The sequence below is a fragment of the Vipera ursinii genome, assembly GCF_947247035.1.
Source record: "Vipera ursinii genome assembly, chromosome: 4".
Lineage (NCBI taxonomy): Eukaryota > Metazoa > Chordata > Lepidosauria > Squamata > Viperidae > Vipera > Vipera ursinii.
In genome coordinates, this window is record NC_139514.1 from 32,996,768 (window position 1) to 33,012,905 (window position 16,138).

At 37.1% G+C, this 16,138-nt stretch overlaps 1 long non-coding RNA gene across 1 annotated transcript; it reads left to right on the forward strand.

The window, feature by feature from the left end:
* The first annotated feature begins 10,174 nt into the window (after nt 1-10,174).
* LOC310640484 lies at nt 10,175-10,887 on the forward strand. Its single transcript, XR_014492539.1, has 2 exons — nt 10,175-10,442; nt 10,802-10,887. It is a non-coding gene; the product is annotated as an uncharacterized lncRNA (long non-coding RNA).
* The last annotated feature ends 5,251 nt before the right edge of the window (nt 10,888-16,138 follow it).

A 16,138-nucleotide genomic window follows, 5' to 3' on the forward strand; every position in this document is an offset into this window, starting at 1 on the left:
GGATTCACGACTCAATTTTGAAGACCATATAGGAGCCGTGACCAGGGGGGCTTTTGCCCAGGTTCGCCTGGTGCACCAGTTGCGACTCTATCTGGACCGAGATGCCCTACGCACAGTCACTCATGCACTCGTGACCTCTCGTTTAGACTACTGCAACGCTCTCTACATGGGGCTGCCCTTGAGGACCACTCGGAGGTTTCAGCTGGTGCAGAATGCAGCTGCATGAGTTGTGATGGGGGTCTCCCGATACTCCCATGTAACACCTCTACTCCGCGAGCTGCATTGGCTCCCAGTTGCCCTCCGGGTGAGATTCAAGGTGCTGGTGATGACCTATAAAGCCCTAAATGGCCTGGGTCCGGGATATCTGAGGGAACACCTGCTGCCAGCATCAAGCTCCCTTCGTCCAGTGCGCTCCCACAGGGAGGGTCTTCTCAGGCTGCCACCGGTAAGAGATTGCCGGTGGACGACACCCAGGGATAGGGCCTTCTCAGTGGGTGCGCCTGCCCTTTGGAACCAGCTGCCAGTGGAGCTTAGGACTGCCCCCAACCTCCGTTCATTCTGCCAGGACCTGAAAACCTGGCTCTTCGAGCTCTCTGGCCCAGGCTGAAAATTTTAATTTTAGTTTTAATTTTAATTTTAACTGGGGTTTTACTTATGCAGGGACGAATATAATTTTTTAATCTGTTTTCATCTTTTGTATTTTTGTTTTTAATCACCCTGTAAACTGCCCTGAGTCCTTCGGGAAAGGGCGGTATATAAATGTAATAAAATAAATAAATAGATAAATAAATAAGCCACTTGACAAAGCTAATCATAGCCTGGTTTTGATTAAATGGAACAATGTGGGATGGATGGTCCCATTACAATTTGAATTCATAGCTGATTGAAGAATTATACCCAATGTATGGCCATTAATGGATTCATGAAAACATGGAGCAAAGTATATAGTGTGGTACTCAGGGTTCTCTCCTGGGCCCAGGGCTCATTATTATTTTTATAAATTAATTAGAGACAATAGAATTAATACTAATCAAATTTCAAAATGATGTATGGCAAAGCTAGTGGAAGGGGTAGGGGATTACTAATATGTGGGAAAACAGCTGAACATTCAAAAAGATCTTGATAGACTTGAATATTGGATCTTATATAACAAAATGCCCTCAAATAGGAAGAAATGTAGTAGGAAAGTTGTTTAGTTAGGAAAAAAGATGCACAAATACAAGATAGAGGTATCTACTCAGCAACCTCTAAGAAAGATCTAAGTGATCTAGTAAACTTTAGATTAAGTATGTGTGCTGGACCAGCATATATTCAGCTGCTCCGTTTTATATCTAGTTTAGGAATTAAGAACTGTGTTAGTGTATTCAGCATTTACAGGGTTAATACAATACTCTTAGTAGCATTGTATGTAAGAACATGTAGCATTTACAGGGTTAAATGTTATTTCCTCAAGAGATGCCTTATGGGAATTGTAGTCTAGCTATATAGTGACTACCATGCTTTTTTAGTTAAGTGGGTGGAGCTTTCATAGTTTATGGCAGGACTTCCTGCCTTTGTCTTTGTACTATCTCTTTGGATGAACCCTGGCATGTGGCTGGGAATATCAAGCTCCATCTTCAACATGTAACTTTGCACAGGATGGAAAGTTTATCATTTTTTTACCTAATGAGATGGGTTCAAATCTTGCATTCTGGATGGACCTTTGCTGTAACCGTGAGTTATTAACATTGGACACATGTGAAATAAAGTGAATTGTTATTCCCATTTCATTTGAGTTTATTCTGGCTGTTTCAAGAGGGATCAGCATTCACATCTCTACTTGAAACAGAACAGTATGAGTTAGCAATATTCTACAGTAAAGTCCTACTGTAGTGCAGAAACATTGTGATTATATACATATTGTGTATAACATTGTGATCATAGGAAATGATAATGACTGTAGCTCTGTCCAGTTTTGGACATCACTATTTTAAAAAGATATTGAAGAGCTGGAAAGTGTAGGGAGAAGATGGTGAAGGTCATAGAAGCTAAATCCTTTGAAGAACAATCTAAAAACCTGGGTATATTTAGCTAAAGGGAGACAGGATAGCAGTCTTTCAATACTTACAGAGCTGTCATAGGGAAGATTTATAGTGCCCATATAGGACAGAAAGCAGTATGTTAAAATCTTACTGAAAAAGTATTTCCTGAGTCCTGGAAAAATGGGTGTTTCATCACTAGATGTGTTCAAACAGTTATTTGGCTGGCATGGTCTGAAGATTCCTGCCTGGGCAGAAGCTTGAACTTCAAGCCCCTATGTCTGTATGATTTTATAATTTAAATCCCTCTATTAGTTGATTTTAAAAATAAGCATTTAGGATGCAAGAAAGAATTATTTTTGATTTGCTTGGGAGTTAAATAGGTTGATAAACAAATTAGGGAGAAACCTTTACAAATTTTAACTAAAAGGTAGCAGTTGCTTTAACTGACAAATCTGAAGAAGTCTCCTAGGCCTTCATCTGGGCTAGAGAGTACAATAATTGTGTCTATCATTGATTAATAACACCCAGGCAACAAATGTTCATGTCTCTAAACATATGCCCCTCTTTTATTCCTATAGCTTGGGTTAATAAATCATAATAAACTTGGTGTCAAGTTCCTATAATGATTATATATAATTTTTATCCAAACTTTTATGCTAGGAGGAAAAATGCTACCTGAAATTACAAGTGTACCCTGAGCAAGATAGTCTGTTTTATATCCTCACTCTCCTGCTCCTCAACACCTATAGAATTCATATTTATCACTTTAGTTATCATGCCTGCTTTGATAGCTGGTCATCTCCATATAAATTTTAATGGAGGTGAGTACAGGACTTGATAGAAAATTTACATAATGTGTCATTATTGAAACAACAAATAACAACAGCAACAGTACATGGATATTCATCCATCTGAATGAATGACATGCAAATAGGAAAGACACAATTCATTTTGTGCTGGAAAAATATCTTGACTTGTTATTTAATAATCTGGGCTGTGCATGTCTGGAATATGTATGTATAGAAAATTAGTGTCAATACAACATTACACTATTCTGATCTAATACTCTGAGGTATCTCAAACAAAATGCTGCCTCAAATATATTGAAAATAATTGTTCTGTAAAGTATAGCTTTGTAATCCAAACTGATGAGACATTAAGGCATTCCTGCTTAAAAATATGTATCATCTTTCAGTTACAAATAAGTAATATCTCCAGGGTAATTACACTGTTAAGCCTAATAATTAGGTCAAATTCATCAGAGGTTTTGCACATGTTATACTCTGAATTACATAAGGTAATAATCTTCTTGTCCTTTCATTAAATTGTGGGAAGTCAGCCCCCAGAGAAGGAAATATTAAAAGAGCAGAAAAATATATTTCCTCAAAGAATCTTAAAAGAGCCAGAAAAGCATGCCCAGTTTTTTTCTTAATAGCCCCAAGTATCCCTCCCCCCAAGCAGAAACCAGCTCTATAGAAATGCAAATGTAAATAATCCATTCAGGAAGGTTGGAGGCCCCCAGGTAGAATCTTAGGAAGACAAAGACACCTAAAATCTACATACCGCACCCAAACTCTAAGACAGGACATAATAGAATTAACCCACAAATTCCAAATGGGCACACTCAGACTCAGGTCAAAATACATGACATAGGAAATACAAAACCTTAAACAGGAACAGGAAACAGCTTCAAGAGCCCTAGAAGGTTTAAAAACCCACTCCCTACATGTGCTCTCTCTCTTTTCTTCCAGAGCCATCTTCCTTTCTGGCTCTCCTCTTCAATAAACTGCAACCTTCTTTCTAAGGCAATCGCCATTTTGTTTATTCTGACTTGGACTGAATCATGATGAAGACTTTTCTGTCAACAAAATAAATCACAATGTCCAGGAAATTATGTGTGCCACTATGACGAACAAAACCACACTTGCCTCATTCAGAGAGTTCAGTTCTTAGCCTATTGTTTAATCTATCATTGCTGCCTATGACTAATGTCATTTCTGTTTAACTTGTTGTTAGACAAGTTTGCAGTCTGTTTCTAATCAAGAGATATCTATTACATCATTACCCAAAAGGCCCTTGATTGCAACAGTGATAAGATTAACATTGTTAACAGACTTGCTAAAACATTAGGACAAAGTTTTTCTTCTCTTTTCTACATCTTTTTAGTAACTTCTTCAGCACACACTTGGAATGAGAAATAATAACTCTGCTCCATATTAGCTGATGTGTACCTAAGAAATCTATGACAGGTTTTTTTCTATTGAAGTAAAAGAAAATGAAATAAAAGGAAAAATATAGGAAATTGCGCATATTTTTAAACACACGTTTTTGGAGGTCTACTCAGAATATTTGTGACAAAATAATTTAATCTAATGTGACTGTTTAATGCAGCCAGTCAAACATATCAGTACTTCAACAACATGGTGCAAGATGGAATGCCAATAAATTCTGGCTCTTTGCTCAGCTATTGAGAAGTAAAAAAGTGATGTCTGGAAATGTACATCTTGTTCCTTTGTTCTGTGGAGAGATTTTTGACAATAATATTGGTTGATTGATTAATTAACATTGATTCTTCTTAAACTACAAGATACCTTCAACTCCTTGGAGCAATATCTGCTAGTTATATTTCTGTAAGAAATATTCAAAAATATTAAGAAAGAGTTAGCAAGCAGTGAAAACTCAACTCACCAACAAAGTGGAAGCATGGAGTCAGTGGTAGAAACTGCTCATGCAATCTGTAGATGGCCTGGAGGTGAACATTCCTGAAATTGACCAAGGAAACTATGAGTGGCTTTTGACATTTTCTGGGTGTTTTCCCACCTATAATTGTGTTAAATAATAAATAATAAACCTTTTATTGTCAAAGTACAACATGTGTACATTGAGATTAGCTGAGCCTCCCCCCCGTGCTCTCTCCCCCCAACACACAGTGACAACAAACCCTCCATCCCACCACACTATGTAAACCAACTACACCACACACCGGCCTCCCAAGTCAAAGGCAGGGCTTTTTTTCTCATAGAATGGTCAGAACGGCATTCCGGCACCTTTTTTTTTTGCAAAAAAGCCCCAAAACCTCCCTCTATTGGCTTTAGGAGTAGGCAATCTTGGCTCTTTTTTATGACTTGTGGACTTCAACACCCAGAAATCCTGAGCTAGCCATGCTGAGGGGCAAGAGAAATTCTGGGAGGTGAAGTCCTTGAGTCATAAAAGAGCCAAGGCTGCCTACCCTGCACTAAAATTATTTACAAGGTTACTTTCTTTAGGAACTAAACTTTTAGAATCTAAAACAGCTAATTCAAAAAAAGCCAACAGGAAAAAACTTCACATTTTTCATCTGCTTCTGTCTTTTGGAAGGTAAAATTAGATAACAAAATAATCTATTTCCTATGTTAACATCTCTGCAATGAAATCAATAAAGGTAACAGGAAAGAAATGAGAAACATTTTTCTCAATGAAATATGTCTAATTTAGCTGATGCTAGAAAAAAATAGTATCTTTTCTACACTCTTGAAAACTATTTTGAATCTATAACCATCTATTACAACTAAACCACTTTAAATTAAACAATTCTTAAGAATGAAATATTCTTAATTTGGACTTTACTTTTACTGTTTGGACTGTTGTGTGTTTTGAAAAAATAGATATTTAGAATATAGTTATGTTGCACTTCAGTCTTTAAATAATTAACCTAGTACCGGTATATACATATTGTATTACATCCAGAAATGCCAACTTTGCAACCAATATTTCTCATCCATAACTATGGCACCCTAAGGATACCTGCATACATGCAAATGCTTCTCTGGGATCAGTAACGCAGCAGGGATTGCTTTTTCCTTCCAGTAACAGATTGCTGGAAAATACCAAACATGGCCTTGAGAATTCCAATGTTTGTTACACATTTTTCTGATGTGGTTGGAAAGAGGCTACTTGGCACCAGAGACCACTGCCATGAGGAACACAGCTCTGGGTCAGGGTTCGGAGCAGGTCCAGGTGAGGGCTCAGCACAGGCCACGATGTGGCAACTGCGGGGAGGAGAATCCCCATGGCATGTGGCTCTGAGCTGCAGGGGCAAGGGTGCAAAGGACAGGCAGCGATGCCGTAGCAAGACACCAGCATCGTTCCCAGTGACAGCACCTCTGAGTTCCAGCACCTTTTTTTTTTTTTTAGAAAAAAAGCACTGGTTAAAGGGGTTGGCCTAAAAGTCATGAGACTACAAGTTTTGGTGCTGTATGAAAGCTGGCTTGGTGACTTTGGGGGCAGTAACTCTCAGCCCAATCCTTCTCACCCAATTGTTTTGGGAAAATAGGAGGATAAAGTACCATGTATGTTCTGTACCTTGAGTAACTTATAAAGTAATAATAGTGGGATTTTAAAAAAAAACTGAAAAAAGGATAGCAATGTTGAAACTATATGTGATAATATCATTATATGTCTGAAACAGGGTTACAACCTTTAAAGAGGGTTTTTTCAGAAAATATTACAAGGTCTTGAATAAAGATAGTGTAAGAAACTAAAACTAACACCACCTTAGTTTAGTTTGGTATAAAATGAGACAGAAAGAAAAATCTATAGTTTTCAAGCTTTTGTTATCCCAGCATGCTACAATGAAGAGCTCCTGGAATTACTGCCTCTTTCTTGGTCTTACTTGGAAGATGAAGGAAGCAGAGTAGAGAAATTGTGTTTGTCCTTCATTTCCTTAGGAGAACATGCATAGCTGAAACAGAGAAAGCCATAAGTGTGATTGTATCCTTTATAACTTTAAATAGCGAGTAGCAATAGATTATAGAAACAAAAATGGACACCCCCCCACACCCAAAGACATCCCTTGAAGTAACACTGTCACTTTCTTATGGATCAAGAGAAATAATATTAAATTTTCATTTATTGATTAGATATTCATAAACCATGCCTATTTATTCATATTCCCTATAGCCTATCAGAATGGTGGGATGGGGGGGAACAAGACATGGAAGGGTGGGAAAATGATAAATAATTGAATTATTTCTATACCCAAAAATGAACCTAAGTGCTTACTTTGCTTACTAGGACAGAAAAGGAAGAAAAAGTTAGAACTATCTTGTTTTCTCCACGTAGAATCCATAATGACATGTGCAACTCATGTTGCATGTTTATCCTTGATGCATGGAAATGGATGTGTAAAAGGAGCTACAAATTAAAATAATGGTTGTTTTTACTTGGAATATATTGCTGCTTAAAAACAGTTTTTTGTTTAAAAAAAATCTAAGCATTTGGGGGTTTCATCAACAAATGGAAATTTTTCATCAGTTTGGTGCTTTTGCAAATGTGTTTTTTGATTGCAAGAATAGGCCTGTCACTATGGCTTTGCCTTAGTGATTTTTTATTATAGGATTTGACAAAAGAATATTAATGCTTTTTAGTGGTTATGCACGGGCTTCTGAATAAATACATAGTGATGGGAATCAGGGTGAGGTGGGAAGATTCAAGTAATGGCTGGCACACTGTATTCATAAAACAAGAACAGGCATTTTGGGGAGAGACGCACAGGGAGAAATGGGGGTGATAATTTCTAGCTAGAGATGAAAGTGGGCATACAGTCTGAAATTTACTGAAATTTACAGTCCAAATGCTTTTGGAGATCTTTTTCTGAAATTACATTCATTTAATTCCAGTAACACTCATTTTGGATTACAAAGATGCTATATGATTATTTTGTAGCTCTCCTAAAATCTTTCATTTTCAAAAAGTGGGGCAAGTACAATGATTATAGTTAAAAGAAATTTACAAAAATATGTTCTGTTTTTTTAACGTACCTATAAGAAATCATTTTCTATGGACTGAATACCAAAGATCTCCATTTGCATAAAGTTCAGGCCAGATTAATCATTAAATATAAGAAGAAAAAGTGAACTGCAATAAAAAAGTCAGATAAAGTTTATTCTTCTGCTGATGGCAAGCAATTAAGGGTGTCCACAAGAAAAGGATTTAAAAAGTAAAGTTGGCTATAACCGAACAATGACACATAAGGGGTAAGTCTTCAATTACTTAAAAAAGAGATGTCCATCCTATTCCATGGCTGTGACCACCATCTTGGCTTTGTTTTATTCCCAAGAACATTGCTGATGGCAGATCACATTGCTATCAGATGTCCAAATGGAATTTTTCAATAAACTTTGAATGTCACTGTCAATCTCTGAGAACCACAGTACTGCAACTTAGAAACAGAACTTATTTCTTTGCTCAAAGGAAAATTCTAGTGTAACTTTATGGCTGAACTTTATTTTCATATTTTGAACAATAAAAATACAATCAATAAAATAAACAACACACAACTATTCCCTAATAAGAACTATCAGCAACCATTTGTGAGCAAAACTGGTACATACAGTAATATAGCAAAAATTTGTTACTATTAGAGAAGTAAATTTATCTTGATTACTTAATAAATAATCAAGATAAAAGCTATTTGAATAGCCAGGAAATTTAAATAAAACAGCAGTAATCAACTGGTGGCAAATATCCTTATAGAACTGGCAATACAGAAGACCATGGGCTATGGTTTTTATGTCACCCATATCATAGGGCCATATCAGGTTTCATATGGAGATTTCATATATTTATTTTCCAATGTGGAGAGAACATTAAATCTAGCTAAAGATAAAGCTCTCCTAAATTTGGGAACTGTGATATAATATAAATATGAGGCTGGTTTAGACAAACAAAATTTAGTTATTTACAATTACATTGTGAGGGAAAGCAGCAATTTCTGTTTTACCTTTTGTAGCCAATAATCTTCACCTTGGTATTGATCTAGCTTGATCTAACTCTAAGGTTATGATGGCATCACTAGAAAACAAACATAGAAACTCAATTTTTTTCAGATCACTGTTTCCAAGAAGATTTATAGCTGTTTACTAATATTAGATGAATTAATCTGCTATAGTTATGGTGTAGTTCAATCAGTAGATAAAGATATTATCCAGGGATTAGATTCAACCCAGGTTCATCACTTTAGCCACTGGTAGTGCACAAACAAAGCTCATTGTTTTATTTTGGAGAGCTACCAAGCTTTCCTTGCCCTTGTAATATCTTTTCTGATAAGTATATAATTGGCTTAAATGTTCAACGCACTTTCCCATTATGTACAGCATTCAACTGTACGTAAGTGAAAGGAATAGTTTTTGTCACTTTAGAATTTACATTGTTGTGATTCAGGGTCAGCCTGTGGGTTCGGCAGTTGGGTCGGACGACTCAGAGGAGGAGGGGGGTGTTGAAGACCTTGCTGAGGGGGTTGAAGATCTTGCTGATGAGAGCCCTCAGCCAGGCCCCTCAGCCAGGTCACCACAGAGACCCAGCTGTGTAAGCCTGACAGCGTGGATGAAGATGACCCACAGCTGGCCCTGTTCAAGGACCCCCGACGCAGGAGGCAGTCAATTAGGAGTAAACAGAGGAAGGCAATGGGGCTCCTCGGAAGGAGGCAGAGAGAAGCCCCGCCCTGAACTCTATATAAGGGGAATGTGTGGGAGGGCTGGTTTGCTGAAGGCAACCGCTTGGATAGTTCCTGTTTCTTAAAGCTCCTGTTTCTTGGTTCGTGTCTTGTTTGTTTTTGTAGCTATAAATTTGGCAGGCGTAACTCCAGCCTCTTGCCTTCTTGTAAAAGGGGTTGTCCCTGCCTTTTCTGCAGGGCCGGTAGCAGGCTGGTACAGAACATACATGTTGAAATCTAAAAATGCCAATGTGGCATTAAATTTATCAAGAACTGGAAGAGGATTCTGCTAATTGACTTTTTTTTAACTTGGAAGAAAACAGAATTGTAATATTGCCCCTTTAATGGTAAATTAAGTGATCCGGCAACCCAATAAATTGTTCCTTTCCTTTCTTCATGTCCTCCTTGCTTTACATTTCATCCCTTACATCAAAGTAACACCATCATTCAGCATATTGAGCATGTTTGGCTCATTCTAAAACAAGGGAAGCATTCTAAAAGGATATTTTGACTCAAACAACTGCCACTGATTTTTATTACTCAGAGATTTGAAAGTTATTGTATGGAATTGCCATTAATCGTAACTTCTGTAAATATCAAAAAAGTAGGACAATTCACATAAGTCACATTTTTAATTACTCTAGACAATTAGTTTCAATCATTTAATTTTTTTACAGTGATCTTTCTTCACACACTTCTATAACTAGAATCCTGCTAATTTTTAAAGGATAATCAAAACCTATAATTGACTGAGTGACCCAATGACAGCTTCATCTAACATAATAAATAGAAAATCATATATTTTAGGGTGAAGATCTGAAATAGTGATCCCAAAGGTCTGCCAATAAAAATAGAAGTTCAGTAACAATATTAATATTCAACTTATGATTCCTATGTAGCAGCAGCTGACAGAGTTTGTCCAGACTTACAGTACAAGCTAAGTGTCTAAGGCAGACATGTCAAACACAAGGCCCGGGGGCCGGATCCGGCCCACAAAGTGGTTTCATGTGGCCCACGAAGCCATCCTGGAAACAGTGAGGGAACGGCCCCCACTGCCTTGGCCCTGGCCCAGAGACCCTCCTTCTGCCAGAGACCCTCAGATCTGTCCCACTCCTGCCCAGGCCCCCATAGGCACCCTTGATGTGAACCATGTAGAGCTGGCCATGCCCACCCAGTAGGCCATACACACTTTAGCCACACCCACACAGTAGGCCACGCCCACCCAGGCCACACCCACCTGGCCCCCTGAGGGCAACCGCAATGCTGATGCGGTCCTCAATGAAATTGAGTTTGACACACCTGGTCTAAGGGTTAGACCTGGTCAGAACTTCAATGAGAGAGCAAAAAGGAATACTGAGAGAAAGAAAAGAAAAAAAAGAAAAGAAAAAGAAAGAAGGGAAAAAAGGAGCATGTTAAAAATGCAATAACAAAACCAGTCCTATACTGTTGCCAATAAACTTGCATGAACATATCCATAAAATCATCTTGATTTGAACTTATTCTGCATTTGACAGAAACAATCGACTAAAGTTCTACTGAGAGTGTCCTAAATGTCTTGTTTCCAACAACCACCTTTTTCAGCAAATGTATTTATATTCTTTTAGGTTTCATAGTATGTTTAATAGCATATAATTATGCTAAATATATATCCTATTATATATAAGCAAAATGCCAATCCACTACCAGCATTATAATTTATAACCATTACTCTTCTGTTTCCTTGAATTCATGTCTCATTTGGCACATGAAAAAGGACAATTCACATTAATATATGAAATCGAAAAATGCCAACCACAAATGGCATCCCATATCAATTGCCCTTATGGGTAAAACAAAAAGTAGCAGAAGCAATAGGATGTTTTCCTTTCCTTACCAAGTCAGTGTGTGTGTGTGTGTGTGTGTGTGTGTGTGACAGAGAGAGAGAGAGAGAGAGAGAGAGAGAGAGAGAGAGAGAGAGAGAGAGAGATCCACTGAAATCAATGTTTAGTGCTAACTATAGCAGTTACTATTTTATTCATTATGCTACAAAGAGTAAAAATAGGTCACAACTATTAACTTTGTAATTGGATATTGTAAAACATAATAAAAATTGTCCCTATGAATATCTGTTGGCAAATATAAATGCAATGCATGTTTTAGGGTGGGGAACATTTTTCCACCCATGATTGAATAAAGGAGCAGCCTGATAACATATTTTCCTGTAATAAGTAAGCCAATAAATATACAAACTCAAACATAAATTTTATATTGTTAAACTCACAATCAAACCTATCCACTTAATCCTCTTTGAAGTTATTTGATTAGAAGAACCCTTATTACATGTATCCATAACCATTTCCTGGAAGAAGGAAGCCCTTCTAAGAAAACAGTCAAATATGGAGCTTGCACAACTAGCAATTAATCTTTCTATCAGGAAACCTTGTTATTGTTGTTGTTGTTGTTGTTGTTGTTGTTGTTGTTGTTAGCTGCGAAGTCGTGTCCGACCCATGGACAATGTTCCTCCAGGCCTTCCTGTCCTCTACCATCTTCTGGAGTCCATTTAAACTCATGCCAACTGCTTCAGTGACTCCATCCAGCCACCTCATTCTCTGTCGGCCCCTTCTTCTATTGCCCTCAATCTTTCCCAGCATTAGGCTCTTCTCCAGTGAGTCCTTCCTTCTCATTAGGTGGCCAAAGTATTTGAGTTTTAGCTTCAGGATCTGGCCTTCTAAAGAGCAGTCAGGGTTGATCTCCTCTAGGACTGACCGGTTTGATCGCCTTGCAGTCCAAGGGACTCGCAGGAGTCTTCTCCAGCACCAGAGTTCAAAGGCTTCAATTCTTTGGCGCTCAGCCTTTTTTATGGTCCAGCTTTCACTGCCATACATTGCAAAGGACACCTCATAGCAGGAACCTAATTTTCTATGTAAATGTACTTTTTCACTGTAAGGGTATTCCACCTTCTCCCACAAACTGGAAGACAACAATCATTCAAATAATAAATTGTTATTTCCATTCTCACGGTTGTGCTCCTTTCTTTTTCCACCACAATGAATGAAATAAAAATGTTTGGCTATCAATTAAGCAGCCATTAAAGCAGATTTTTTAGAAATGTCCACTTAATGAGACTACATGACTGCTGAAATAGTTTATATTGGCTGGATTTCTAAATGGCTGTCCATTTCATTTGATCTTCTTTATCCTTTCTAATGTTTAGGTATCTTTACAGGTTGAACTCATACACTCAGTTTGGTAACTGATTTAAAACACCATAATATAAAAAGCAACAGTAAAAGAAATTAAAAATGTGGGATGAATTGGGAGTTAGGGGAAAACATGGTACTCCTACATCTATATTTACAATGTGTTTAAACCCACCCTGGCTTAGTGCCTGGAAGATGGTCTTCTTTAAGCCTGGAAGTGACAAGAGGCCTGGAGAACGTTCTTCCCAAAGGATGACTGTATTCTATTTAATGAATGAGACTGATAAACATGCCAAGTCAGGGGATTTCATACTGGGGATAAGTCATTTCCCAAGTCCAGGACATGAGACATATAGTGCTTCATAGATGACCACAAGCATGTTGAATTGAACCTAAAAGCCCAGTAGTAATCAGTGCAAGTCACCCAGTAATGAGCATATAGATTTGTACTCATAACTGCTTCTGCTGCTGTGTTCTTGAGCAGCTATTTTTCATAATGGTGGTAGTGGTGGTCATAGTGGTGATGGAGGTGATGATAGATTACTTTCAATTTTTATACCCCGTTGCTACCCACAAATCCAGAGGAATCCTGTTTGAACCTGGAAACTAAAGGTTGGTCTCATTAAATCTTGGTTGGATATCAATCAACAAATACCAGGCTTATAGACCACACTAGAAATATGGAAGGCAGGGGAGAGACAGTGGCCTACATTGTTGCCATTGAAATTGCACAATTTTGTCCATGAAGCCTCTGGGAGTTAAATTCTATTTCAGTGTCTGCATCTATTTTTTTTCCTATTCATAGGTACAGAACAAAGAAGCCAAATCAAAGAAAGATAGTGATAAAAGAATCATATTTAGATAGCTTTAAATATTTATATAACATAAATAATTTTATGAAATTTATGGTTAAAGAATTCCTTCAGATATTTGTGTTCCCAGCTGTGTCAGTTTTATAATATCAACAAGTCCTAACATTGTGTTTTGGACCCAAAATAACAAATAACAAAATTATAATGATCATGTTTCCTTCATAAACCATCTAGTCCCATAATAATTTTCAAGAAGACTTATAAGTACCTTCAATCCAAATATAAATATTTTTTACAGCTTTATATTTTAGTCATATTGGCTTCTATGCTTGATTAGTGGAGATTCATAGATTACAATTAACAGAATCCCCAAATAATTAGTGCATTAAGGTTACAGTCTGAAAAGTACTAGAATATTTTAAATATGTGCATATTATACATGAAGTCCAAATATATTAGAAGTCAAAACAGAACACTGCCTCTAAATAAAAAAATCTCTTAAATATGTAATAAACCACAAAACCAGAACAAACTCTTTCAGGGAAATGAACTCTCTCAGGAAAAGTAATATCCTGTAGCAAATAATTACAGAGAATTAAAATAAATAAATTAATTTAAAAAGCAATTAAATGCAAATACAGTGGAGCCATGCTAATTTGCACTAATGACTTGAAGACCCATTGCAAATTATTGAGTTTTGAAAATGAAGTAGTGAATAAACACAATGAAACAATATCAAAAGCAAAAAGAAAAAAATGTTTCATAAATTACACATAGTGTATTTCCTCCCTTCCATTTATACCTGGCATATTTATAATCTGTTGGGGCAGCTGTAAACTATATGTGAATGACTGGATAATTAAGAGATCTGGGATCCTTTTAAAAGAAATTATGTACTAATAAACAAATATATAATAAAAGAAATGCATAGCTTTTGAAAAAGTAGGATGTTTAAGGTAACTATTCATTTACTGGGCAAGGCAGTTCTATAATGATTTTATATTATAGATAACAAGATTATTTATATACAAAACAAAGTAAACTAAATCTATGAAATTTTCCTCTTCTGTCAGAAAAAGACAAATATTGGCTTTCATAAACTTGGTTCAACTGTACCTTTCTGTCAGTTATTCCATTTTCAAAAATCATTTTGAGTACAAAAGGAGAGAATATAAACTTAACATAAAGTTCCTTAAACAAATTTGCAATAAAATAATTTCCTGTCTAATAATAATTTCAGTTGTTAAATGTTAACAACATTACAGTCCTATTGAGGCTATCCCATGAGAAAATGTAAAAGCAGTGGCAAACAAACTTTTAATGAATACCATTTGATAAATAACATTTGACCCAGTCCAAGTATTGTGCTGAAACAGCTGATAATTCAATAAGTGTAGCAGATTTTCTTTTTTTTTCTCCTGGAATTTTAGGATAATAGGGCTTTTCCTAGTTTTAAAACTGTGTTACCTACACTTTAAGGTCTATGCTAATACTTCCACCACTCTTGCTTGAAATGAAGATGGTCAGATTAGCACCTGGAAAAATCTGTTGAAAGGATGGGACAAGGAAGTTTTCTGCTTCGTCCTCTGCTTCTCAATGAAAACAATTTCTGCACTTTTGAAAAAAAATCCCATTTATATCCCGCCCTTCTCCGAAGACTCAGGGCGGCTTACAATCTAAGCACAATCAATGTGCTTAGCAATAGCCTTCATTCTATGTATATGCCTGCTTATTAGGGCTTTCGCCGCCCCCCCCCCAAGCAACATTATTACAAAGTCAGCTTACTGCCCCCAACAATCTGGGTCCTCATTTTACCTACCTCGGAAGGATGGAAGGCTGAGTCAACCTTGAGCCTTTTGGCTAGTAGATTTGTTCACTGGTACAGTCATATCTGCATTTACCTTAAACAATTTTCTTATTATGTGGATTTGTATGATGCCAAATTGAGACTCTAGGTGGCTTACAATGAATAGAATAAAATAAAAATTAAAGCACATGCAATAACATAACATCATCTCAATCCTGGTTGCAGTTTCCAATCAAGTGGCATTTTTTTAAAAAACACTTTAAAACTATATTGTATATTATTTTTTTTATTTTTTTTATTTTATTTTAATCCCATTTATATTCCGCCCTTCTCCGAAGACTCAGGGCGGCTTACAATCTAAGCACAAACCAATGTGCTTAGCAATAGCCTTCATTCTATGTATATGCCTGCTTATTAGGGCTTTCACCCCCCCCCCCAAGCGGCATTATTACAAAGTCAGCTTATTGCCCCCAACAATCTGGGTCCTCATTTTACCTACCTCGGAAGGATGGAAGGCTGAGTCAACCTTGGTGGAGCCTTGGTGGAGCAGTGGGCTAATGCCTCCTTAAGTAACACTAGCTGCCTGCAATTAGTGCAGGTTCGCATCCCACCAGGCTCAAGGTTGACTCAGCCTTCCATCCTTCCAAGGTAGGTAAAATGAGGACCCAGATTGTTGGGGGCAATAAGCTGACTTTGTAATAATGCCGCTTTGGGGGGGGTGAAAGCCCTAATAAGCAGGCATATACATAGAATGAAGGCTACTGCTAAGCACATTTGATTTGTGCTTAGATTGTAAGCCGCCCTGAGTCTTCGGAGAAGGGCGGATATAAATGGGATTAAAATAAAAA